This window comes from Enoplosus armatus, chromosome 16 (genome assembly GCF_043641665.1).
Source record: "Enoplosus armatus isolate fEnoArm2 chromosome 16, fEnoArm2.hap1, whole genome shotgun sequence".
Classification (NCBI taxonomy): domain Eukaryota; kingdom Metazoa; phylum Chordata; class Actinopteri; order Centrarchiformes; family Enoplosidae; genus Enoplosus; species Enoplosus armatus.
In genome coordinates this window covers 13,134,015-13,161,476 of record NC_092195.1, presented here as the reverse complement: position 1 = coordinate 13,161,476, position 27,462 = coordinate 13,134,015, and the positions used below count along the sequence as shown (strand labels likewise).

The 27,462-nt window shown below is 40.8% G+C and overlaps 1 protein-coding gene across 1 annotated transcript in view; it reads left to right on the top strand.

Moving 5' to 3' along the window:
• The window catches only part of trps1 (trichorhinophalangeal syndrome I), a 55,906-nt gene that overhangs the window by 15,003 nt on the left and 13,441 nt on the right, over positions 1 to 27,462 (top strand). The gene's annotated exons all lie outside the window — the stretch shown is intronic.

Here is a 27,462-nt window from a genome sequence, read left to right as displayed (position 1 = left end):
CGGCAACGCCGAGGCACACTGACAGTTCCCATGGTTACCACCTGTCAGTCAGTTCCCTCATCCTATTTTGTGGCCCACAATGCTTTTCACTTCACAGTGATGTCATGGACTGGCAGGAACAAACTGTGGTTTGCCTGCACCGCAGAGCTTATTGGCTATGATCACATTAGATCAGAATAGACTATGTGTGCGTGTGTGTGTGCGTGTGTAGTGTCAGGACGCTGACACTATGTAAGTGTCTATGGGTCTATGTAAGTGGTGTTATTGAGAGTGAGAGTGGTGTTTGTGGTGTGTGTATGCACATATCAGTGTGTGAGTTGAGTGTATGGCTTCTTTGTACAAGTTGTGGGTTGGTCTATGGCATGTGTGCGTGTGTGAGGTGTTGGCAGTAACTTGGCAGACTGGGCAGGGTGGGGCAGCAAGAGGTTTACTCATTATCGTGGGTGGGGCAGTGTGCGTGTGTGTGTGTGTGAGAGAGAGTGCATGCGTGAGAGAGAAAGGGAGGAAAACTGAGATGAAGAGAGCAAGATAGGGAGAGTCAGATGGCGGTAGAAGTGCGTAGCAACACAAGTTAACCCCGTAACATACGTTTTTCCCCTTTGTTCCCCTTAAATAAAAAATAATTTAACGACATTTAAAATTCCAAACTGTAACTTTTACATTTCTGTTTGTGTACGGACGTTATACCGAGTTACACCATGTGAATTAGTGAGCTTTAGAGGCGTTTTCTGCTGCTTCCTGTCTTTGTGACACGATATTGACATGGATCTTCTCATGTAACGCCTGGAAAGAAAGCAAAGGAACATATTTCCCAAACTGCTGAACTATTCCTTTAAGTAGCATTAAATGTAGAAAAAAACATCTTATTCCACACTGACAGCATCATATGCGTTCTGCACGTGTGAAGACATCTGCCGACATAGACACCCATTGCAGTATAAACCACATCCCAATGTATAAAACTACATCCTACTACAAATGCTATCGTATCATTTTTGGAGTATATCAGGGCTTTGGGGAGTTAATGTGCTCAGTAAGAGAGAAAAACTTTCGAAAGTTAGTGAGTGTTGGGAGGTGAGAAGAAGAAAGAGGAAGCGAGGGAGGGAAGAGACAATTTAACAATTTATTAGAGGAGAAACTGAACATGACTTATTACTTTAATAGCTTCATAAGATATGGCCTTTGCTACTATCTTTCTCCCTCTCCCTGCTTTCACTACACAATATTTATTCTCAGTTTCCATGGCATGCACTGACACGTCTAACAAACACTAATATACCACACACATACGCACACAGGCGGAGGTTGACTCATCCCGGGCAGGGTAAGGGAGGGTTACTAATGCAAAGGATCATCTGAAATAGCTTTGTGCAAACACACACGCGCACATGTACGCACACACAAAGATTGACACTTGAGGACACGCACACACTGAGACGTTTAGTTCAATTTAAATGCGGCCTTCAATGCAACAGGGCAGAGTCTGAATTATAAAAGGTGAATCTGCCCAAAATACAAATTGACTCTTTGTAAATGGCAAATGAGATGTGGTGGGGGAGAGGATAGAGGAGGAGGAGGAAGAGCAATGATGGAAGGATGCAGGGAGTGGGTTAGGGAGGAAGCGAAGGATTAAAAAGAGACAAAAGCAGAAACAAATGGCCAGAGTCATATTTCATCTTAACACATGTGTGTTTGTGTGTTTCCCTCATCCTCTCCCTGCATCGATCCGTTGCTCCCCTTTTCTTTTCATTCTTTTTCTTTAATTTCCCTTCTTTTCCTCAAAGGACAACTCACCTGATACACAGGGATCGATACACACCTCACACATACAAAAGCTTTCAGTCGTGCACACAAACGCACACACACACACATGCGCGCACAGTTGTTAGTATTCTGGTATAGGAGGATTTTTGTGTTGTAGAGAAGAGAGAATATTTTCTTTTGAAAGGCCTGATCTGTAATTGCTACACAGTGTTGAGACATTGCCCTGCTATTGGCTTTGTTTTCGTAGTGATTTATCACATTGAAGACATTTTCTCAGTCTGAAATTTTATTTTCTGACTTTTTGACTTGACTGCATGAGGCAAGGATAGAGCGCTTATGAGGTTTAGAGATTGAATTAAAGTAAAAGCTTGGTTGACGTTTTAGTTTATAAATGGAATGAGACAGACTTTGAGTAATGGTGGTTTTTCGAGTTAAGTAGGGCTGAGAAAGGTCCGCCTCTGAGCCAAACATATGTGCACACATGTGAATATACCCAAACATATGTGAATCGACCCAAAGTTTAGATCATCTAATAAATTCCAGACTGTGTTTTCAAAGGGAACTCCACCTCAAGGACAGCAGAGAAGAGTAGATAAATGGACGCAAGCAGGGAGAGGAAGAAATTGTGGATGTGACCTTACAAACACAATATAATTGTGTTCATCTTATGTGGTCATAATGCAATACTGAAATGTGAACCTTCAGGGTTTTAAAAGTCCCATGCGTGACATTCAATTCCATTTGAGTCGAGAGACAGACAGAGAAAATAGAGAGACGAGCTGAGAGAGATAAACGGGGAATGTGTGCTTTCAGCAGATCAGAGAAGAGTTTCATTAAAGTTTCTCTCGTTTACATTTCTGCCCGACGGAGCTAATTATGTTTAAAAGACACACACAACACACGCAGACACACACACACAGCTGTATTTCCATAAAGTTCTCATTACTTTGCGTTCTATTTCCCTTCTTCCCTCTTTCCTTGCGTAAATTCATGCGCGCCAGTGTACATGTGCATCTGTGTGGCTGTGTGTGTGCTCCACTGCTTGTGTACTCAATAATGTGCGACGTGTCTGCTTTTGCATTCTGTCTGCGTGTGTGTGTGAGTGTTTGTGTGTGTTTTGTAAGGAAATTAAAGCATGAATTGAACTTATTTTCCGTGCTGATAATTTAACATGACTTTATATCCGCTACAGGAAATTATGGAGCTTATGCTCAAGTCAGTGTGTGTGTGTGTGTGTGTGTGTGTGTGTGTGTGTGTGTGTGTGTGTGTGTGTGTGTGTGTGTGTGTGTGTGTGTGTGTGTGTGTGTGTGTGTGTGTGTGTGTGTGTGTGTGTCACTGTTTGTGTCACTGTGTTTGTGTGCTTAATGCTTTTTTAAAGACAGAAAACAACGTTAGTGACTTAATTTTAAATTCTGTTCCTAAACAAATCTGCTTTGTTATCTGAATGTTGTCTTTCTATTTCCTGGCCCTTTGCACTCCCACTATAAACTCAATAAACAAACCACTTCAAATTGTCATTAATGTATAATTTGTGTCTTTTTTAGTCCTTTGTTACTTCTTGATGTAATATCTCTTGAGACGAGTACTCTAGAAATAAAATTGTTGCTCCGGTGGCAAGAAAGAACTGAGAAAGTAACAATAAACTGCAAAAATATGTTTGAAAGAATGTAAAGGTGTCAGAGAGTGACGAGTTCCACTGACACAACACATGTCTCGGCAACAAAATGAAGGGATGCTGACAATGTTAGTCATGTTATGTGTTGATATTAAGCTTTTTGGATAATTTCACCATGCTGGCAGTACACACTGAGTGCAATCTAGTCCTTTTGACCTTGGTTTCTTCATTTCTTTATTTGCTGATGTGGAAGATTTGGCTTAGGGTGACAATGCAGGCAACCCACTGATGTGCCAGTAAGCTGTACACTGTGCACTGACTCCTTCAATTCCAGCTACGAACAGCTTACTATTGACTGCTCCAGCAGCCATTAAACATCAATACGAGCAGTATGGTATTGAGCTGTCTGAGCTCAAAGGAGCCTTTTCTGCAGACATCCTAAAAGATGAGGATGCTCTGCTAAAGACTGTTAGCATCTTATATACAGTCCCTTATGGAAAACGTGAAAAGCGCTGCCTTTATTCTTTCTAGTTGCTGAGTGCAGTGTGTGTGTGTGTGTGTGTGTGTGTGTGTGTGTGTGTGTGTGTGTCGGAAAAAGGGAAGACATCCCTCCCTCTCCCTGTTCACACACACACACTCACAGTTGTCTGTTCTGAGCCGTTCAGTTTGTTTGTGTAGCAGTCACATTTCCCATCAGGACACAGACTCAAATAAACACAGCCATGCTGGAAAGAAAAAAAAAGTGTGTGTGTGTGGTAATGTGCCTAGTGTATAAAATCCAGGCTGTGTTTAGTGTAACAGAAACATAATCAGACAACCTGTTTGCTGTAATTTTGACCTGAATATGTTTGTGTGTGTGTCTGTGGAAATACTGGTGGATGAGCCTGTGCACGAGCGTGTGTGTTATGTGTGTATCTGCTTGATAGGAGTGTGTGTGTGTGTGTGTGTGTGTGTGTGTGTGTGTGTGTGTGTGTCACGGTTATGACCCATGTGTGGCTTTACGCTGTGTGACAGTCCACAGCAGCCTCATTGTCTGCTAGGAATATTACATTTGGCTTGAAAAACAAATTACACCATTCCAACCACATTTAGACCCATTTTGGCTGTTCCACACATGCCACGCGTACACGCACATATTACAGCTGACAACATGTGTAGTGGGAAGGTGACAGCTTGGCATTTTTGGCTTACGCTAATCAAGAATTAGCTTATTTGCTTGACTATATCTTGGCTCATGTTTGGATGTTAATCCTCTTTCAAGTGTGCTTTGAATTTTCTGATTGACTGGTTTCCGACTCGGGATAGAAAAAGCATTAAAAGTCAAATGCTCCTTCTCAACCTGCTTGGGAAATCTGACTTTTTACAGTATCACACCACTTCCAAAAGTGTAAAGTCAGTCATCAGACATAGAAAAGTACACAAAATTGACTTTAAAATCCCAGGATTTGGCAGTGTGGTTTTTTCTTTGGGTTACTTTTTGGCAGCAGGGTGGTTTAGTGATTAGTCAGATGTCCCTCAACTGAAAGCTCAGGCTCGATCCTCTGTGCCTGACGTATCTCCCCCACTGAAGTGTCCTTGAGCAAGACGTTAAATTCCTCTTTGCTCCAGGGCTGCTGCTAGGTAGCTGACCCTGCAGTCTGACCTTCCTGGAGGGGAGGCAGCAAGACGAGGAATTACTCCTTCTGGGACCAGTAGAGTATTAAAAAAGACTTTCCTGTGATTGTCAAAACTTAACTGGCTCTCTGTGAATTGTCCTATTTATGACAACCCGCAACAATCTGGCAACAAAGTAGGAAAAACCATTAAAAGTATTCAGATAGTTTTTGCACCAGCCTCTAGATTAAGTATGATTATACAGGAATCTTGATCTGAAAGGCATTCACGCAAAAAAACAGAACTAACTGACTTTTTTTCTGGATGGTGCAGTAGTTTATACCTCATAATATCAAGTAATATGATATAATTAGTTTGACGTGAGTCTAACATGTCGTCTGTTCAGATATCTTCTCTTTCCAGTGAGTATTTCATTGGTTCAGACACATGTCGCTTGCACACACAGCCTTTTCATTGGTTCAGCTGGGCACCCATGACACAGATGTTCCACCCTCCCCGCCAGTGAACCAACCAGGTGTTTTTCATCATGTCGACATGGCAACGGTAAAACACAGTGGTTATTTTAGCTCCTAGCTGTAATTTAGACGTTTACATCAATTACTGTTACAATCAACTTACACACACACTACTGGAAGTGTGTGCATGTGTGCGTGTGTGTGCATATGTGTGTTCTTTTTATATTTCTCCATGTCTGGCTTGCACATCCAGTCCCGCAGTCCCTGTCTGTCTCTCTTTGTTGGTCTCTCTCTCTCTCTCTCTCTCTCTCTCTCTCTCTCTGTCTCTCTCTCTCTCTTTTTGTGTAAGGTGGGAGCAATTCACCACAGGCTATATCTGTGTGCGCGCATATGCATATGTGCATGCATGCAGACGTGCATATGCGTGTGTGTTCACACACGAAACCAATATTGAGGCCAGATGATCATTTTGCTACAACAAGACCTCTACACGCAACGCTAGCCAGCCACACACACACACACACACACACACACATCAATGCTTTGGGTACACCATTCTGGCAGCACATGTGTAATTAGGAAGCTGATTGGTTAGATTAAATGTCCATCTGACCCCTGACCAATAGTTAATTTGAAAACCCTGCTTGCCTTCCCCTTTCCTCTTTCTCCTGGCTCGTCTCTCCTTCCCCTCCCTCATCTCTTTTTTTAATCTGAGGTTCTTTCACACAATCAGGCCTTTTGCCTTGGTAATAGTGACAGATACACTTTGACAAACGAGAGAGAAGAGGCTGGAGAAAATGATGGTTAATAGTTAATGTAAAACTGCTTCCAGCAAATGACTGACTGACAAATGACTACAAATGACATTTTTCTGCTTTTATCAATCTGTGTATCCAGGCCATACAATGTAAAGATGTCCTCGTTAGCAGAAAAACCTAATGAAGAACAATGTTCATCTGTTTAACATCAGTTGAAAGAGTTTCTTTCCTTTTCTGTACATTAGGCTTCGTTCACAGATGAGAAATGCTTTTGAACTTGCTTTTCAGTGAAAGGATGTGTCTTGGAGCATTAAGGTTGGCGGGGGAATTGTGTCACAGCATGCCAGTAAAAAAAAAAAGTTATTTCACTAATGAGGAGGCGCAGTGCAGATCACCTGCCAAACCACAACAGCAAAACAATGAGTGATAAGAAGCCCAGTTAATCCAATCTGCATTCCCACCCACATTTTAGTTGTTCGTCTCTCCTCCCTTGTGACGCATCTAATATCTTTAGTGAGTCTTGCATTCTGGCCAAGTTTGAGAATTGAAGCTGGGAATCATCGTAGCAGCACACCTCTTTCACTGCAACAGGAAAGTAGGTTTAGTGAAGAATCTAAAGGCGAAGAATCCATATACACATTCACATCACCCCAACACACACACACACACACACACACACACACACACACACTCTCAAACCTATACAGTGTATGCACGCACGCACACTGGCTCGACCAGTCATTTTGACACTTTAATCCACTTCACTTTAGGACATCTAGTCACACCTTGCTTTGGTGTGAGAGAGTGAGAAAGTGTGTGTGTGTGTGTGTGTTTGTGAGCAAGCAATGCCATGGCAACCTTGGCGGCCTAAGGCCCTCTTGGCAAAGTAGCAATATGGCTCTGGGCACGTGCGCGTGCATCAGACTGCCATCCCAGTGTGTATGTGCGTTGTGGATGTATGTGTGAAGGGAATGTAGAGTGGAGATTTTCACTTTTAACTCCTCTCAGTGGAAACGCACATCCACCCTCAAACTTAGAATACGCTCACACACACTCACAGTGCCGTGCATACTTTATATGGGGTGAAAGCTCAAGAAGGATATATCAGTTTTCTCTCTCTTCCTCTGCCTGTCTCTCCCTTAACTCCTCCCTTTCTCTCTGTCTGCCTCTCCCTCTGTGTCCCCTGTGAGGTCTTCACTCATTAGGAATTCTCCACTTGTGTGTGCATGTGTGTGTGTGTGTCTCGGTGCGAGTGTGTTTATGAATTCTGCTCCACTGGCATGATGCATCTTGTATACCCAATTTCCCTTAAGACCATTTTCTTTTGTTCTCTCTCTTTCTGTGTATCTGGCTGCACAACACAACAGGACCCGACACAACTCAGCACAGCTTCAACTGTTCAACACTTGTTTGCTCCCAGAGTATATATCAACTCGCATTGTGTTCCTTTGGTCCTGTGTAGCTCCGTGGACAGAGCCAAAGCTAAAGACATTATAGTCTGGTTGTGCTGTGAGAGCCTTGATTTTGTTCTGTCTTTACAGCAAAGAAGTTTTGATGAGAGCCATAGAGAGACTGACTTTGCTCAAGTTGCATTTTGGGCTCCATGCCACTGCAGATGAGACTCATGAGAATCAGTACGAACAGACATTTGGGGCTTTACTTTTAAACATGCACACAATTCTTGAAAGATGCAGGTTTTAATGTGAAAGTTGGAATTTATAAAAACAAAAACTGACAACAAAGTGTTCACAATTCTATGGAAACTGACCGATGTGCAGGAACGTATTGGTGACACTGATGGAACGAAAATACGTGACATAAAGCCGTATGAGCCTCCTTATTTTACTCCATATCAAATTCCACAGCCGTCTAATCACTATAAGGTGCTACTGATTTAAGACAGTGCAGTGATGATGCAGTGGTAAATGAACAAGCAATCATGATAAAGTAAACCACATAAATCAAGAAAACCAAAGAGAGATGTCATTGTCATGCAGTGACCAAAAAAGGTAAGAAAACACTCAACAGGTACACTGATTCATAGATAAATAAACTAAATAAACTAACAATCGACCTGTAATGCCAGTATAGCGGCCCACTCTGCAACAGTATACGCAAAGAGATTGGGATGAAACACTTGCTCTTGTTCTAAAATCACCTTTTGACATAAGAGCTCTGATTATGTGACAGTTAAAAAATAGTTTTGCACTAGTGTGATATTTACCTGTACATTTTGAAATATTTGTATTGACATAGGCCTGTATTTCGGGCTGTGAGAGGTTAAAGTTCATCTGACATTTACAGTAGATATAACCAACTAAATTACACTATGCAATTAATTGATCAACCGTTTTCCCATTTTCTGTTAAGGAACACTATTATCACACTGTGCTGTTCAGTTTGTTAAAATCCTGTGTTTTATTGGTGCATGTTCATAGTCTCTTACTTGGAAATCTGTCCTGTAAGTGTGTGATGTGTCTCACACATACAGTAAAGGAGTTAAACAATGTTTTAAAATGCTTTTTGAGAAGAGAGGAACCAGATGATTGCGAGAGGAATGGAGAGGAGGGTTATATTGAATAAGAGTACTTTGTGCTGTTAAACATCAGTTAATAATTGCGTAATTTGTGTATTTGTGTTTGCATGATGTGTGTTACTTATGTGCTGTTATTTGAAGGTGCGTCATTGCTGCAGATGTTTGGCTTCTGAGGTTGTACAGACAGACACACACACACACACACACACACACACACACACACACACACACACACACTCTGACACAAACATTCACACAGTCAGGTCCCCTAGTCCCATCTATCCTGTTCCTTAATAGACCAGGTGCAGCCAAACAATGGGTGTGTGCACGCATGCCCCTGTGGGTGGTGTGTGTGTGTGTGTGTGTGTGTGTGTGTGTGTGTGTGTGTGTGTGTGTGTGTTTGTGTGTTTGTGTGTTTGTGTGTTTGTGTGTTTGTGTGTGTGTGTGTGTGTGTGTGTGTGTGTGTGTGTGCGCGTGTCACTCTGAACTACTGCTGTGCTCACATGTCCTTGAGCATTTTTTCTCAAGTTGTCTTTATGATTTTGCATATACATCTAACGACTGGATGTAACTTATCAAAGGAGATCTCACAAAGCGCACACACACATTCACTCACACAGTGTGTATCGAGTCTGGCTGGATCTGTGGCCTATGTTTGTTTCCCATTAGAGGACAACATAGCAACTGTCCACTCCACCAGATCAACACAATTACAACACTGTTATCTCCTCTCCTCTCAGGAATGTTGGAACCATGATCCATCTTTCCTACTGTAACAGGATATTCTTCCGTTATTTAAGCCAAGTCTGATAGGATCCACTTCCAGACCTACATTTATTCCTACATTTTAGGTTCAGGTCACTGCGATAACCAAACCCATTTTAGAGAGAAAATCCTCTCTGAAAGTGGATCCATGTTATTCCTTTGATCTAACACAGCTCACTGATTAAGAACAACCCTCTCTCTCTCTCAAAGCCACAGACCTGAAAGTCGCAGCTTAAATGTGTGATGCTACCAAGAGGCCTGTGAACTATATTGACAATAAATGGGATACTGACAGAAAAATGGTAGTGGAATATCTGAATTTCTTTCATCTCTTTAAAGACTACTTGATCTTAAAGGGTAGTTCCGGTTTATTACTACTTGGATCTTATTTTTGTAGGTTTGGTCACCATTTCTATCAATAATAATAAAACTGTACCAGCTCACCAAGTGAATTCCTGAGATGTTAAAAAGAAGTCTAACAGCAGTCAGACGATCCGACAAACTTTAGACAAAGCTACAGGTACGCTTTTTTTTCAGTTTTACCTTTTAAATAAAGGAGTTAAGTCAATCTGGCTGAACTGTTCGCTTGTTTACAGCCTGTATCATTGTCTGCACTTGTGTTTCATGGCCTGCATGCCCTACACACACACACACACACACACACACACACACACACACACACACACACACATATACACATATACCTTGCAAACAGATGAACATATGTGAAAGATCACCATTATTTAAAGCCCCCTATTTGTAGATCAACCAGGAAACAAGTGTTACATTACCTCAAGACCACCGAGAGAGTGAGCAGTAGTCGGAAGAAGAGAGAGAGAGGGAGAGTCAGAGAGACAGAAAGAGCAGGGAGAGACGACAAAGACAGGAAGATGAGAGAGAAGACACGGGGAGAACGAGTAGACAGAAATAAAGGCAGACAGTAAGAGAAAGGGAAGCAGCTGCCAAGCTCTGAGTGGGGTTAAGCATCACCACAAGTACAACCTAATAAGGACTGAAAGTGTGCACACACACACACACACACACACACACACACACACACACACACACACAGACTTGGCCAGTGTTCAAAATCAGTGTTTCTGCAGTAAGCAACAGCAAGCAGTAACTCGCATCACAAGCCTCCAAAGCAGAATACTGTTGATGCATAATGTTGGAATCTTGTGGAGGAGTTTTCCTGAAATTACACTACATGATATTTAAAACCATTTCAGGTTTAGACTCATTTCTAAGTCTAGTAGAATCAATTGGTCAAAGTTGTCTTACCAGCCTTTTATCCCATCTTGCTGTTCAAACAAAATAAAACACCTTTGATAGTACCATTAGTCTGTAGTCTTATGTGTCAAAGCGGTTTACACTCCAATCAAATACTTACTAGGCACCAGCGTCTATTCTGTGTCTGTCGAGAAGTGTGACCTGCGGAAACAACATGAGAGAGTGGAAATGGTTATGACTCCATTCAAATTCTTCCCAAAATCACACATTGATGGTCACAGGATGTGTTGCAACATCAGCATGTATCCTGTCTGCCGTGTTTTGCTATGTTGGCCTGCTATCAGCCAAGCTAGGCTTGAGCTGGAGATCGCTATCTCTCTCCCCGTCTCTGCCTGCAGTGTGTGTGTGCGCTCTGTTGTCTGTCCCGTGTACTGTGTTTTCTTTATACTGTAAATTATATGTCTTCCTTCTCCCCTGTTTTTGAATTTCTCAGTAATTTATTTTTATCATTTATAATGCAGCATTTCCAGTCTGCACTGCCTCATATAGTGTGTGCATATCTAGGACATAAAACTATGACTTGTGACTGACTGAATGTCCTCCTGTCAGATTTAATATTCTCCAATATATGGTAGACATTAGTTGAGTTAGTCAGTTGAAACGACTTAGGAGAAATTAGTGCTTCATTTAGTTTGATTCCTGTTCGTGATAGTCATTCCATACATACCTACTAGTATTTGAAAAGTAATTGAGTATGTTTTCTATGGTTTGTTTTTAGCTATTAAAGTCCCAGACAGGTGCCGATTAGAGCTGTCTACACTTTGTCTACACTGAGTCTCAGAAAAGTATTTAAGAGAGAGCGTCATGCAGTTTCACAGCTTACTTGACATCATCTGGATTGTTCTTTTGCAGTAGACCTTTTCCAAATTACTGCAGTAGCTTCACAGATATTGTAGTTCAGCTGTTGCAAACCATCTTTTGAATATAGTTTGAAACAATAGACCATACAATTTGACTGTATGCTTTAGTCATCTACTGAAATATATTAACTGCCCCATAACTGGAGACTTAAGTGAGAACAATGTGCATCTCTGTTACTGAGTTCCCCAAATCCCCTGTTTAGTACTTCCAACCTGTTTAAACATTATTAAGCCCTGGCAGCATTTTACACCTGCTACACCTAAGTTGAAATCTATACTGTACCTGCTTCATAATCAGGTACAAATCACATTCTCTGGTCTGAGCAATAAGTAGTGATCTAGTTTTGAGTCCGAATGCAAGAGAAAAACTCTTAGTCATTCACTGTTATTGGGCAGTACTTAATCTCTTTTAAATTCTCTCTTGTTGTAATGTGTGAGGTTTATGTTACGCTTTCACCACCTCTGGGTTTTTTAGTTAGTTCTCTCAAAAAATTTAAAATTATTATACAGACAGTTATTTGCCAAAGGATTAGATGAAAGGTTTTGGACTTGATCCATATCCGTGATTTCCACCATTTTTAGCATCCACATGCTATTGTTCTTGGACAGACAACTCTTCAAGACAACTATAAAACAAACATGAATGTCATGGAGGCTGCAGCAATGTAAATTGGACAGCAACAATCCTGTGAAAGGTCTAAACAAACTGAGCACATCAACCATTCCAAGCTAAATAATAGCTGTTGAGTCCCCAGCAAGCACTAAGTGAGGAATGAATTTTGACACTGCTGCCTGCAACGCAGCCCTCTTAAGTAACCTAAGAAGCCAAAATGAAAATCGTCAACTCCCACAGTATTCAGACAATAAAAATTAAATCTCACATGCACACACACATAAACCAAAGTAGACAACTCCTGCCTGCTCCGTCTTTCTCTCCCTGAGGCAAGGAAAAAGCAAAGGAGCCTTGCAAAACAAAATGAATAATGGGAGGATGGAGAGATAGGGGATAATTTTGTAACCCCCCCCCCCCCCCCCGCTCACTGAGTGGTTATCACTTTCTCTCACTGAGTGCCTATTCTCTCTCTCTTCCCCTCTCTCTCTGTCTGTGTTTCCCCTTCTCTGCTGAAGGGAGATTAAAAGCTGATAGGAGATTGCAAAGACATGTTGCACTCCTGTTCTGACACACACACACACGCACACACACACACACACACTCATAGAGACGGTAACATTAGCTCTTGTATGGCTGGGAGCTCTTGATGTAAAACACATGTTCCTGCCTCGGCAGTGTGTGCCGGTGTGTCTACGGCTGTTTAAACCAACTTTATCGCTCCATCAGTTCAGAGACAAGGAACGATTCATTCATTCAGAGAGAGAGAGAGGGGAGGGGTGGAGGGTAGGAGGGAGAAGTGTGTGTGTGTGTGAGTGTGTGTGTGTGTGGAGATGTGTGTTTGGGAGACAATGATTGACAGAATTTCCCCATTTCTCCCTTCAGTATTAATCAAACCTTTGGAATGTCAAACACAGTGATATTCAGGCTGTGGATTATCCCAAAAACCCACAGTGTCGTACAAACACAATACCTTTTTTTGACATTGGCTTGTGTGTGTAGTAAATGTTTGACAATGTCACAGACTGTGAAGACTCATGAAGACATGCCTTTTTCAGTGGTTCCATTATTTTCAGCCAAAAGTAATGAAGATTAAGTATAAATAAAATAAGTTATTCTTTCAGATCAGCTCAATCAAAATCTCTCCTAGGCTGATATATCAGCCAATATTAGCCTATTGCAGATATATTGGTATCAGAAAAATGTCACAAGAAATAGCAATACTAGGTTTGAGGTCATTTTGAAATATTGTCTCCATTACATAGGTTGTCCACAAGAGAGTATTGACAAGTATATATGCCCAATATATCTCTTGTTCACTATAAAAAACAAAACAAATCTAAGGTTGAGGTTGATTGATTGTTTGAACAAAACAAAACTTAATTAGCTAATTGTTTCATCGCAGTTACATCTGTAGCAGAAATAAATAACCATCAAACGCTGAACAGATCATCTACTTTAGAGACAGGTGTGCTGGAATTTATAGTCTCCTTTTTCCACCTCTGAATCTCTCTTTATTTATCTATTAAATACATCTATTAAGAGTCGCACAACAGTAAATTCAAAGAACAATGGGATGACTGTTGTTGTTAAGTCGTGTCTGTTCAATCACAATTGCGTGAAGGGAATTTCTTTTAGTTCCTGGGTTCAGTTCCTTTAGTACCTGGAACTATACAGTCAAAACGGGCCGAGAAGTTGAGTCATGTCACCTACACTTTAACTGTAGGCCAGATCTGAAAAAAAACAGCAGCACAGACGCAATGTCTGCTTTTGGTTAACCACCAACATGGGTTTAGTCTAGTAGAAGTAATAAAAATACAGGTGACTTCGACGTGTACACATATTTTACGCCCTCTGCTCTGTGTTGCATCAGACTTCAAATTATCCCATTCTGTTCCTAACAGCATTAAAAACGAGAGAAAGAAAGAAAGAACAGAGACGGCCACTTGCATGAAAGGTATAATCCATCAAAGAAGAATCAGCAAATAAATGTATGAAGTACTGTTTCTTTCTGGCTTGTGTTTACGTGGCGCCCTAAGTTTAGTTCCATTTTTATTCTCTGCAACTGGAGAATAGTGTGGTAGTGAAGCACTGGATCAGAACTTTAGTCACATTTTAACTAAATTGCAGAATGCTGTGAAATTAAAGCAACGAAACACACATGTCGATAACATTTTGTTCAACCAATTGATTGGATGGTCAGCCACAGTGAGTGAAATAACAGAAAACAAATAGATTTTGCTTGATAAAGGTTTCTTCTTGCCGCCAGTCGTTCTAGCAGACTGAACTCATCTACATTTAGATTCACCGGCCAATGTGTGTGGTCATCCGTGCCTTTGAGTTAGAGTGCGTGTATTTGTGTGAGTGTGTGTGGGTTTGTGAGCTTCATTGACCAGCAGATGAAGGCTGTGTGTGTGATGAGAAGCAGGCGACCAGATGGACTTATGGGAAATAAAAAACCTTTTATTTATTTATACGATTTGATTAAATGGCATTTGTTTCTGTCTCATGGTGTGTATGTGTGTCCATGCGTGGTAATGTGTGTGTGTGTGTGTGTGTGTGTGTGTGTGTGTGTGTGTGTGTGTGTGTGTGTGTGTGTGTGTGTGTGTGTGTGTGTGTGTGTGTGTGTGTGTGTGTGCCTTCTATTTAATGACAAATAGAATAGAGGGATCAGAGCAATCAGGTTTGAATGATTACTATGGGAACGAGGGAGAGAGACTGATACGCAGGGAGAGAAAGGGAAGGAAAAGAGACAAAGTCAGACTACACGATTCGACTAATTCTTACACATCAACACAATACAGGAATGACTGCTTCTCTTTGTTGATCTTTCTTTCTCTTTCATTCTCTCCTCTTGTCTGTGTTCTGACAGTCTCTCTCTTTCTTCATCTCCATGAGATGATACCAGTATTTCCACATTTCTTTCTCTCCCCCTCTCTACTTCTCCCTCCCCCTCCTTTATGCTCCTTCCTTTCAATATCTTTTCCTGCGTCAGTGCTTCTGTAATAATGCCATTAATAACAGCTGTTATTAATAATTAAGTTTTTACAATATTGCCCCTGGTTATTTTTCTATTTTCTGTTAATACCTATTCATATATTTTAAAGAACTGCAAAAGTCTGGCTGAAAGACACTTGTTTGGCCTTCTAATTTAATATTCAGGGATGTTCTTGTGCTTTACAGTGCCGCCTCCAAAGGTCACCATCCATTCTTGCCAGTTCATAAAGATGTGGTGTACATTAAGTCCAGGTGGAGAGAAGTGAGATGTTTTTATGCACCTTCCTCATTAGTCTGAGAGCGGCTGTAACTGAAATGTCCTTTTATAGAAAGTGAAAAATGTGTAGTCATCTTGTAGAGACTTAATTCCAAAAAATACACTGCTATTTTGTTAGCTCAGGTCCAACAGCTGTATTCAGTTGTGTGTCCTGTTTCTAGATTAAATTTACTACAGCAGAAGCTATAACACACACTGCATGTCCAATAGATGACAGGTTTTGCATTTATCATTTAAAAGTATGAGCAGAAACTACCACCAAATGCTTTTGCAGCTCAACTTAGAGACTTTGCGGAAGAGTTTAAGTCAGTGTGGTCCTTTCAATGTAACAAAAACACTGTGATGATCAAAGTAAAGAAACAGTAAACCCCAAAAGAATTAGGTCAGTCCTATTTTTTTGTGGGATTGTTAGAAAAAGGGCTGTGGCATTCTTTTGTCTTGGTTGATTTTTCTCATTAAGGTAATTTTAGGTTGGATGCTATTCTATTAAAGGTTTTTGGATCGTAACTCAAATGATTTAGAAATGTGGCTCCCCAGAGGAGCTGACTGCCTTAGCCTCCCAGCATATACTGCGTGTGTGCGTGTGTGCGTGTGTGCGTGTGTGCGTGTGTGCGTGTGTGTGTGTGTGTGTGCGTGGTTTGTGTGCAGTACAGTTCCTGTGTAATGGCTGTAGCTAACAGAGGATGTAGTGTGTGACTGCACAATGTGTATCTGTCTACTGTACACCAACTAACAACCTGCAGCTTGCTAGACACACTCAGTTTGGCTAAAGAGTGTGATCTGCTGGCGTGTGTGTGTTTGTGCGCTAGAAAGAACGAACGAAAGACAAGGAGTGTCTACATATGTTCCAGCACAGATTCCAACCTCGTAAATCACTTCAACTGGTGTTCAACAGTCAATCTCTGTCTCTCTCTCACCCTCTCTCTCTTTTCGTCTCTCTTGGTAGAAACACGCTGTTCTTCCTCTGCCAACAGGGAGATTTGTGTTCTGTGTCTCTGTCGTATAGGATTAGAGTAGAGACAGAGAGAACAGAAGGAAGGAGAGAGAGTGGGAGAACGAGGAGGTAATAGATAGAAAGAGGAGTGAAAGAGAGGGAGGAAGGAAGAGAGAGGGAGAAAAACAAGATTTTTGCCTTTTTCTTGGCAGTGTATACTCTCTCTTTTGGCCATCTCTCGTCTTCGACATCATCTCTGTACTTCTCGCTTACTCTGCTTGTGTGTGTGTGTGTGTGTGTGTGTGTGTGTGTGTGTGTGTGTCTATCTGTGCCTGTGTGTCCTGATGGTATCCAGATGTGCAGCTACAGTGGGCTGTAAAACTCAGAGTTATTGTCATAACATTGTTGCTCACTGTGTGTGTGTGTGTGTGTGTGTGTGTGTGTGTGTGTGTGTGTGTGTGTGTGTGTGTGTGGGGTGGGGGGGGGTTGGTTAGTGGGTGTGTGTGTTGCTTCCTGTCTTCGTCCTCACACTTTATTACCGAACTGATGGAGAGCCAACACATGGACACACACACACACACACACATGCACATACTGTATGAGCAAACGCAAGAGTCAGTTTTCTGCAGTGTAATTGGTTCCGTCGTATATTTACATGCTCTTTACTCCATCTGTGTCCAGGATGTCCAGCTCCTGGTATATTTGCTCATCTGTGTTGGTAGATTTAAGATCATTGGCAGGGATTTGGAATCAATAGCCTCACTGTCTTTTGTACCATGGCTCTGTCAGGGGAGATACAGCATATGCCATACAGGGCTAACCTATTAACCGTTTTTGTATCAAAATTTTAAATATTGTAATTTAGAAACTGCAAGAGCAATAATTTTAATTATAATTTAGTTACGTAACTATAAGCTTAGTTGGCGACTGTTGATTTCACCGGCTGTGATGACAACAGTCGCTTGTAAATTTACTCAGCTGCAGTTTATGAACATTAATTCTGTGATTAGGCCAAACAACCAACAAAACAAAACTTGCCTGGTTAATATGCTCACTCTCTGCAAAACAGTCTTTGGCCAAAGATGGTTTTGTGGAAGAAGGATCACCACTCAGTATAATTTTTTGCTCTTGAAATGTTAAGGAGTGAGCTATGTCCTTCTGCTGTTCATGAAAGTCCAACCGAGTGGCGAGTCATTTTGTACATAAACAAGAGCTCCTCATGTCAGTTATATACATGTAGCTAGCAAGTAGCTCGTCAAGTGTAAGTGACAGATGGTTTTCAGAGTAGTCAGAATCTCCATGGTAAACTTTTAAGTTTTAACATTATTCTTATCAGTAAAGGCGGGTAGTCTCATCAAAACCTTGTCAGACGTGACTTATAACTGGCAAACTATACAGTATATATTTCAATTTCTCTGTGGATCAGTTGGCAAGTTTGTGTAGAAGTTCTGACTATGCTTGGTCAATCATATATTGCAATACTATGTACACCACAAATACACGTCTGTAGTCATATAAAATACTGTTTTTAACTCCTAAATGTTCATTAAATTCACAACAAGCGTCTTGTTTTCCCCACTTCTTTATATCATGCCTGCTGATATCTGCCTTCAGTCAGCACAGCAAGTGTTGACTTTCTTACTTACAGAAGAAGCCTTTTGCTGCCTGCATTCCTGTTCAATAATGACTAATAATCACCATCACATGAAGCCTTAATGTGGTTTTGTCTCAGTTTCTGCTGAGTTTTTTTTCCTTCCACAACACCCCACTCTGCTTACTGTCAATCACACCCGCAGGAAGAAATGGAAAGGTCTCTGCCAGGAAATAACCCTCAAAAATGTGTTGCCTTACAAGCTTTATTGTAGATCCACTGGTGACATTGTTGTTAACAGTTCATTTCAATCTAGGTTTGTCACCTTGAAGGCTGTAATTTAAAAAGAATGAAGTCCCACACACACACACACACATACTTGCGGTACACAGTTGTGGACATTTAGGGGAATAGAAAATCAGGGAGAGTCACTTTGATAATATTTTCTCCTGTCACACATTTAAGTCAAGAAAATTGCCCTTGTGTAATGTCCTAAACTGTGTGGGAGGAGGTGGCTCATCATCTGTGACAGCACACCTCTAAGTGAAGTTTTGAACCACTAGAGGGAGCAGCGAGCTGTGGCTTCCTGCACAAATATATAAAACGAATATCTCCCTTTACAAAATTGCACGTACTGTGTGTCCAGAGAGAAAGGAAGAGGGACTCGGTGATGTAAGATGTAAAAGCTGTGTCACCAGTATGTGTGATGCCAGACTATGTTTTCATCTATTTTTTTTTATTCCTCACCATTTTTCTGATGCAGTCTGTCCGTCGTGTTCTGCATATATACTCATGACACCATGAGTCCAACTGGCCAGCTGTTTTGGATTTCAGCTGCAGTAAAAACATATTTTGGGGGTGTTGTTATATTTAGGTATTTCTGTGGCACAGCTACTGTTGGAAATGATCAGTATCTCTCCTCCACTCCCTTCTGTTTACTCCTCTCCAACCTGGAGTGTCTCTATTGTTTTTATTTGTTTTCTCGCTGCAAAGAGATGAGAGAAAAGATATAGCAGGAGATAAAATAATGAAAGGAAAACAAGAAAGGAAAGAGAAAATCAGAGCCGTGGACTCCGACCAGAAGCATCCCCCCTTCTCTTTTTCTCTTTCTGCAAATGTTTCCCTCTATCTTTAATGTTCTCCCCCTCTCTCTCTCTAACGCCGTCTACCTCGATCACCCTCTGTCTCAACCCATCCCTCTCTCCTTTTTTCATTCTTTCTCTCACTAATGACTAGGTGCTAACTATCACTTTGAAGGTCTCAGTATTTGCCAGCTGTAGGTGTCTTTAGTGAGTGTACAAGCGTGTGTGTGTCTCATTATGAGAGTGTGTGTAGCAGTGTGAGGAGAATAAGTCAGCCCTTAGGCTGTATCTGGATGAATAATGTGTATGTGTGTGTTGGATAATATCAAGCTGTTAGTACAAAATCTTATTCACTAGCAGTAATTTGTTCACTCTCGTTCCCTGTTTCTTTCTCTCAGTTTCCTCCTTGTTCTCTCTTTCTCTGTTACTCTCTCTTTCTTTCTCAGACAGATTGCTTTCTGCAGGGGTGGTAGAGAAGAAGAGATAGACACAGAGAAAAATTGAGATTCCTTGTCCTTGAGTGACCCAGTTCCATTTCTCACTGAAAATGAGAAAGTCTTCTTTGTAGTTCTCTTCAACCACTGTTTCTATCACAAGGACTTTTGTTATTGTTTTTTTGAATTTAATACATTTTGCTCAGTTTCTTTTTTTTTTACCTCCCTTGAACAATCCAAACAGCCAGTGATGAATCCAGGATATTGACTTGCATAGTTACTACAGTCAGATTAGCAAAGATGTAAGTTACATTAAAATGGTGCATTTTGTTAGATAATACAATACAATGTAATGCTTTTCTTAAACTGTGTATTTTGTCTCATGTAGGTGTTTTAGGCCTTTATAGTAATCACAGTTGGTAATTTCTATATATCAACTCATTTACCAGTACATCACAGCACCCATTTGACACTCCTACACAGTAGTACAATGTATTATACAATTTACAGTCAGTTTGTCACATATTAGGCCACATGTAGTCTGAATGTATGACATTGTTGAGTTAATTTTACTTGTGTAAAAACTCTACTTTGCAAAGTGTCCCCTCTTACACTTTAGACATGGCCGATCAGAGTAAATAGGCTTTTCAAAACCTACTATAGAAGGACATCACATTAACTTGTCCGCTTATCCTTACTTTAGGATATGATAATGAAATAGGAATTTAAAGGCATTTAAAACCATTAGAGATGAGGAGATGCATAGAGACTGGAGCTATGGGTTCACTGACAATTATGTCATATACAAAAAACTGAAGATTACAGAGATACAGTAAGTTTAAATAGAGCAGTAGACCTAAATGTAGCTCAGGATCTGGCCTTTAGCACACCTGCCTTTGGAGGTGTGAGAGCAGAGCTTGATTCTAGGCCACGTTTCAGACCTGTTGATAGATGTGACTGTTTGAAGTCCAATTAAGGCCTCAGATAAAGTGACAACTAGTTTTTGAGAACAGATAGGACACCCTTTTTGTGTGTATGCTGTTTTCTCAGTGGATGGAGGGCTGTGTGATGCACAATATGAAAACTCTTAACAAATAGGACGTCAGGTGATATTCCCAAAGAAACCATTTCTCTCCCACTCTCTCTCTCTGATAACATGAGGGTTATCATATATGGACCTGTCTGGAGCAAATAGAACGAAGATGAGACATCGATTACACATACACACACACACACACTCCTTGGAGGGTAACTGATCTGTTCGTTTCCTCTTGACAGCTTGAGCATGGCCATCAACACCCCAAATGTGTGTGCGTTTGTGTCTTTTCTTTGAGCTAGTGTTTGTGCGTGTCGGTGTGTGGCCCCACTGCACTGAAAGGACTTTGAGAAAGAGAGAGGGATGAAGAGAGGAAGGGCTGGAGAAGGGGTTAGAGTAATTCAGATATTGACGTGTTAGGCTCTAACTCCACCCCGAGGGCCTGTCAAGGTGGAAAGTGTCAAACGGGCCCCTGGCTGGTCGCACCACTTAGCATCGCTGGAGCCTCAGCGGTGACACAGAAACAAGTGCACACAAAGCAACAAAGAACCAGACTCAGTCATACATTAAAATATACAGATATATGAACACTGAAATTCACACACACACACACGGATGTCTACCACACATACACAAGAGAACATTTGCACGCTACACAACTTGCATACATACTAGTTTTCACTGTGTACAAGTATGAAAACATCCAAATACATTTCTCAAACGACTTCTGCAGAATAATCCTCCACCACGCTGTTCCTCTGTTCGCTCAGAACTAGTGATTACTGATTAATTGACTTGTTTAATGATTAACAAAGCAAAAACTCCAAACGTGTTCTGGTTTTAGCTTCTCAAAGTTTTGTTATCTGTCTAAATGCGCTCCCTTTGTTTTAATCCTTACACATAACCTTTTCATCCTGTTCGTTCTTTGGTCAGGAGAAGTTCTGTGGAGGAATTCAGACCAACAAGCAAGCCGGGGGGCAAACTTTTATTTAAATTGAGAATATGAAGCCAATTTTAAATGGCCAGCTTTTCATGTGGGAGCATTGTATGCTGTATGCTTTTTCATTTTGTGTCTGTGTGTACCGACGGTAAGGTGGTGAACATTTCCAGAGCTGTTGGTCTCTCTCTCACAAACAAAGTGTTGTAGTGTCACCAGCTCTAAGTCCCTCCCCATAAATAATAATATATCCTTATCCTGAGCACTGCATACGCACATCGCTGCCTTGCAATGCATTCACACGTATACACACACACACTTTGAAACTGCTCAGGGACAATGTCAGCGTGCAGTCAACAGCACTCTACAATATTCTGAAGGGTTGCTGACGGTTGTGCGCATTCATATTGAGGCTTGCATAACGAAATGCTGCAACGCTGTCAGTTCCACAGTAATGATGGTTAAAGGTCACAGTATTTCATTAATTTCAGGCACTCTTTATCACTGGCAGTAGTGCTCTTGGTGTGAATTGCTTCCGCTACTGGCTGGAAAAACAGGGTGGCGAGATGGTGAGAAAGATATCTGAATTGACAGGGCGAAGACATAGAAAGAAGTTAATTTTTAACAAGCTCCTATCAAGTCAAAATATTGGCATGAGCCCCCTGAGCAAATCTGATTACTAAATTCATCATTTTCTTTTAAGACTCAACCCATTTTTATACAGTCGCATGAAAGCTTGTTCCTGTTGTCATTATGCTGTGGAAGTATTGTTTGTTCGTTTTGCTAGGAATCCAATATGGCCTCTGCATTTTGATGAGAGGGCCTTAATGAGCTGGCTAGCCTTATCATTTGTCCTTTTGGCTTCAATTTGATGGTTCACTTTGAAGTTGCTGAACTGTTCATCGGGCTTTGGAGCATACAGTGTTACTATTTTGAACGTATTTTCTTTATTTTTGCATCATTTTTTATCTTTGTTGAACAGATATAAATATTAAGTTTAGTGTTCTCACTTCAATGGCTGAATACTTTGAATGTATTTAGGAAAACCACTGTGATAAATGTTGTCTTAGGAACAATTAATACCTACTGTTTCTTCCCCAAATTCCTTCAGATGTAAGATGTTTAAAAAAGTTTCTTAAAAGTTTCAAGGCAGCTAAATAACAGTTCACAGTGAATGTCAGTTCTGTTGCTCACCTTATATTACAGTACCTGCATCTTTCTGTGTGTACTAGTGTGTGTGCGTGCGTGTGTGTGTGTATGTAGACCTGTGCTGTAAAGGTTGTGTGCATTGCTGAATTCAGCACCAGCTGTACTGTCCAGCATTGTGTGCACATCCTGCTGTGTTTCTGTGTGTGTGTGTTTGTGTGTGTTTCCCCATGTCTTCCTCTGCTCAGTGTTCACCTTGACCTCTCAGTGTTGCTCATTTCCCACTACCATGACCTCTGACACTAACACACACACACACACACACACGCTCACAGAAAAAAATACATAGAGACTCTGAAAATGTTCCACTTCACCGAAGAGGTGAACTCTCCAATCTTCTCTCTCTCTCCCTGTTTTGCTATGGCCATAAATGCTGTGTTTACTTCACTTGTCAATACGTGTATTGACAGCACACAGAGAAACAGATAGGCAGGTCACCAGGTGGGTGAATAGGTGGACAAACAGCTAAATTGGGCGACAGGCAGACAAAGTGATTGGTGAATCTAACAGTACAGACAATAATTCATTCTGCTGTGGAGGGACATAAATTAAAACCCATCAAGAAGAGATTCTTTTTGGACCCCTGTGGAATTTATTATAATATTAAAAATGGCAGTGATGGTGTGAAAATTTCCTTCTCTACTTGTGGATTCCCATCTTCCTCCTCCTTGTCTCCCCCCCCTTACTCTTCCCTCTTGGGCTAATTGGGGAGATAAAGTCATTTGGCAAGGCAGTGTGTGTGTGTGTGTACGTGGTGTGGTGTGTGTAAGGTCATTTAGAGGTGTAATACTCTAAAGTGCTATCCATTATGCAGTTTGGTTAGAATTACACTCTCTTCTTTACTTCTCAATCATTTTTTCATTTTTCCTCTTTCCGTCACTCTTCTCTCCGTCTCTGGCAATTAAGACGTATTCCCCCTTTGGGTGTGTATTAGTGCACATCCCTAACTTGTTTAAATGAAAACAATTTAAAACATTTAGCGATACAGCTGTTACCATCAATCCGAAATGGAAATTTAGCATATTAGAAAAACAGGTTGTTTTCATGTCAGTGTTAACAGAGAGAAATGTGTTTTTGTATGTTTGTGTCCTTTTTGATGTGATTTTTTCAACGTTTTACCAACCACAGTTTATTGCCTGTCAGGTCAGCTTACTCCATGTAATGTTTAATGTCTTATTTTTATTATCTTATTTCTCCCCCTCTGTAGAGCACAGATCTCTTTCCCAAATGACTCTGGTGACCATAACTGAACCACCAGAGTACAATGGTTCAACTTATTACCTAAATCACAACTGTGCAGATTAGCACCATCATAATTCACCACATCCTGGTCTGAACAACATAATTAAGTGATGCTACTGAGTCTATCTGAGTCTGAGCATTTGTCATTTTGTTTACATAAGTTGAGTGAAACTTCATTACTATTTCCACTGAAACAGTTTTCAAGAGGAAGGAAAGGAGAACCTTTGTGACAATGATGCTCATACAAACATCAAACACCTCTGCATGCACAGAAACCAAAACCTCATCATTTGCAAACTCCAATACTAATACTCTGTATCATTTGTAAAGGATATTTAAGTAATAGGAAGTGTAGAACTATATATTTTTCATTAATAGGAAGCCCTGCTGCATCATGAGTCTTTAGTCCATTTTCCGTTTTAAATTGTTTTTTAAGTATATGCATTCACATAAACCTCACAGTCATTATCTTGTTATTACAGTAATGAGAGTGGGAGGATTTCAATTATTAATGACAGACTTCGCTCTTAACTATATAGCCTCAGAGCTGTGGCTCTAACAGCACAACGGCCGTTATGCAAAAATACTTTTGTTAATACATCCATGGTTATGATGTATATACATAGAAATTGGAGCCTTTGATCAGTTTTACCGCTAGGAATCAAACACTTAACCTCTTCCTTTGCCTTAATTCTGAGCAGTGACTTGAGTTTGTTATTGTAATCATTCATTGACGGAAGTACAATAATATGAAATTTGTACCTGGATATCATATCTGTCAGGCTGCAGATGAGATTGTCCTAAATTCAGAGATGACCTGTTATCCTTACTTAGAGAGAAAACATAGCATTGCATTCCTCAACCATTCATAAATTCCCATAGAAGGGGCATCTGTTTCCCTAATTAGATGGCACAGTTTAGTGTTTTAGGTTTCAGTTCGACTCACTCATTTGGCAGTGTTGATGTCAACACTTCACACAGACAGTTTTACTGTGTAGCAGCACTGTGTAGAAGTACACGCTTTTAGCCCACCAGTACCTGAATGGGTCATGTGGGTCTGTCTTGTGTGGGAATCAGCCCACTGAACTATTCTCAGATAAACAATAAAATACAGTCTAAGACAGTTAATAAGACAGTTAATACCAGTGGATAAGACTTCAGGTATTAAGGATGCACATTACAATAACTCTCTCTCTCTTTGTACGTTTCCCTCTCTCGCTCTCTCTCTCTTTTCCTTTGGGCAGTGGGGTGAGTTAAGATTTCAGTGTCCTGGTTTCCACACCAGATTATGTATAAACTGTGTGTGTATGTGTGTGCACACATACACTGACATGGTGCTTTACTGGTCAGTGTGAAGTGGGTCACTGCTCTCCAGACACAAATATAAAACCCTTTTCTAAGGAAGGAAATATAATTTTAGATAAGGAAAATAACTTTTAACCAAAAAAAAGCATATGTAGTTTTTTAATATAGAAAATGTTCTCCATACACCCAAATAAAAAAAATATTAATTATAGTTGAAAAGCAAAGTGTTCCTATCAATTCAGTGTAATTTTATATTGTATATCACATGCACTAGATCACTGATTCACTTCTCAGCTCGCCGCTTAAAATGAAGCAATGTCCTCTTCTGATCCCTCATCACAGGTTATGACCTCAGTCTGACATGAGTTGTGGTTGTTGTGATATTTTTTTCATTCTTGGATTGTTCGTAGGAATTTTAGACACCTGAAGAGGCGACGGTATGGAGTATTTCACAAGAAAAAAGCACAAAATAGAGAAATGTCAGAAAAATAAAAATAATTTTGTGGAACAGAAATTTTAATCCAGTAATTTTCAACTCTGTCAGTTTGCTATCCTTTTCACATTGTGATACCCACAGGGCGGAGAAGGTGTAAACAGAAAGAATTTCGATACAAAATAATGCTGATTGGTTTCTGTTTCAGGTTAATTATATGAACTTGAGGGAAAAAATGAAAGAGCTCTGAGGCTTTGCCCTCTGTTTGTCATTCCTCTCAGTGTATTTCATGCTCTATCACTGCACAAAGAAAGTCCAAGGATGAATCAGGAAGACCTCTATTACAGAAAGAAGAAAATACACAGTGTATCTTATGCTATCTTATCAAAATGATAAGTTTTAGCTTTATAGAATAGGTTGCTTGATAAACACAAACCCTGGTAACTGGATATCAGCAGTCCAGATACGATCAAAAAAAGAGAGACACATAAATACACATTACTGCACACACACACACCAGTACAGAACAACAAGCACATACACAACTGTGGTCTCCAGGTCCATAGACTCCAAGTCTGCATGCATTGAGGCTGTTTATCAAAATTAGATCAACGTGGAACGATTTCCTTTTTTCTCTGTTTGCTAATGTGCTTCTCTTGCACTCTCTCTCTCTCTCTCTCTCTCTCTCTCTCTCTCTCTCTCTCTCTCTCTCTCTCTCTCTCTCTCTCTGTCCCTCTCTCTCTCTCTCTCTCTCTCTCTCTGTCCCTCTCTCTCTCACAGTTCACTGGTTATCAGGCTTTTACCCAGAACACATAACTGCGAAGTCGATGCAACCGTGATCGTTTATCAAAATTAGATCAATGAAAATAGGATTTTGCTTAAGTGCGGCCCAGTCTGTGTTTGTGTACAAAGTGCACATTTTTTCAGCACAGAAACTGAGACTCTCACTGCTCTGCAACAAAAAGTAGCAACTACTGTATGTACCGAACACAGGAGGGATGAAAAGACTGATGTCAGAGAGAGGAAAAAGGGCCGGAAAAGAGTGATAGCAAAGGGTGAAAGAATGAAAGGAGGTTGAAAGGAGGGAAGTGGGCCACAGTGTAAGGCCCACATCTGTGTGTGTGTGTGTGTGTGTGTGTGTGTGTGTGTGTGTGTGTGTGTGTGTGTGTGTGAGAGAGAGCGAGAGAGCGAGAGAGCGAGCTTGACCTCACTCTCCTTTTGTGCCAAGTAGAGATGTGTGTGTGTCATGGTGATGTCATCTTGTTCCGGTGTTTTCTGCTTCTTTTCTTTAGACACTCTTGGTCTCTTTCCTCACTCTTCTGCACACACACACACACACACACATACACACACACACACACGCATAGGTAACTACGCACCCAGAATGACAGGGCAGTTGTGAAAGCTGACACCTTGTATTTCACTCACGAAGAGCTGTGTGTGTGTGTGTGTGTGTGTGTGTGTGTGTGTGTGTGTGTGTGTGTGTGTGTGTGTGTGTGTGTGTTGTAGTATCTTATTAACAAAGGATCTGGGTTGTCATGTCTCCTGCTCCCTTATCCAGCCTCTCTGCTGTGCAGAGACGATCATTGTTTTTTGTATTTATGGAGCAGTTGCAACTGTATATGTACAATATTCTGTTATCACAACCCAGCACATAACACACTTATCAAGTTTTAGTTTCAACTTTATTTTGTCCCAGTGGGCAACTGGTTTTGAAA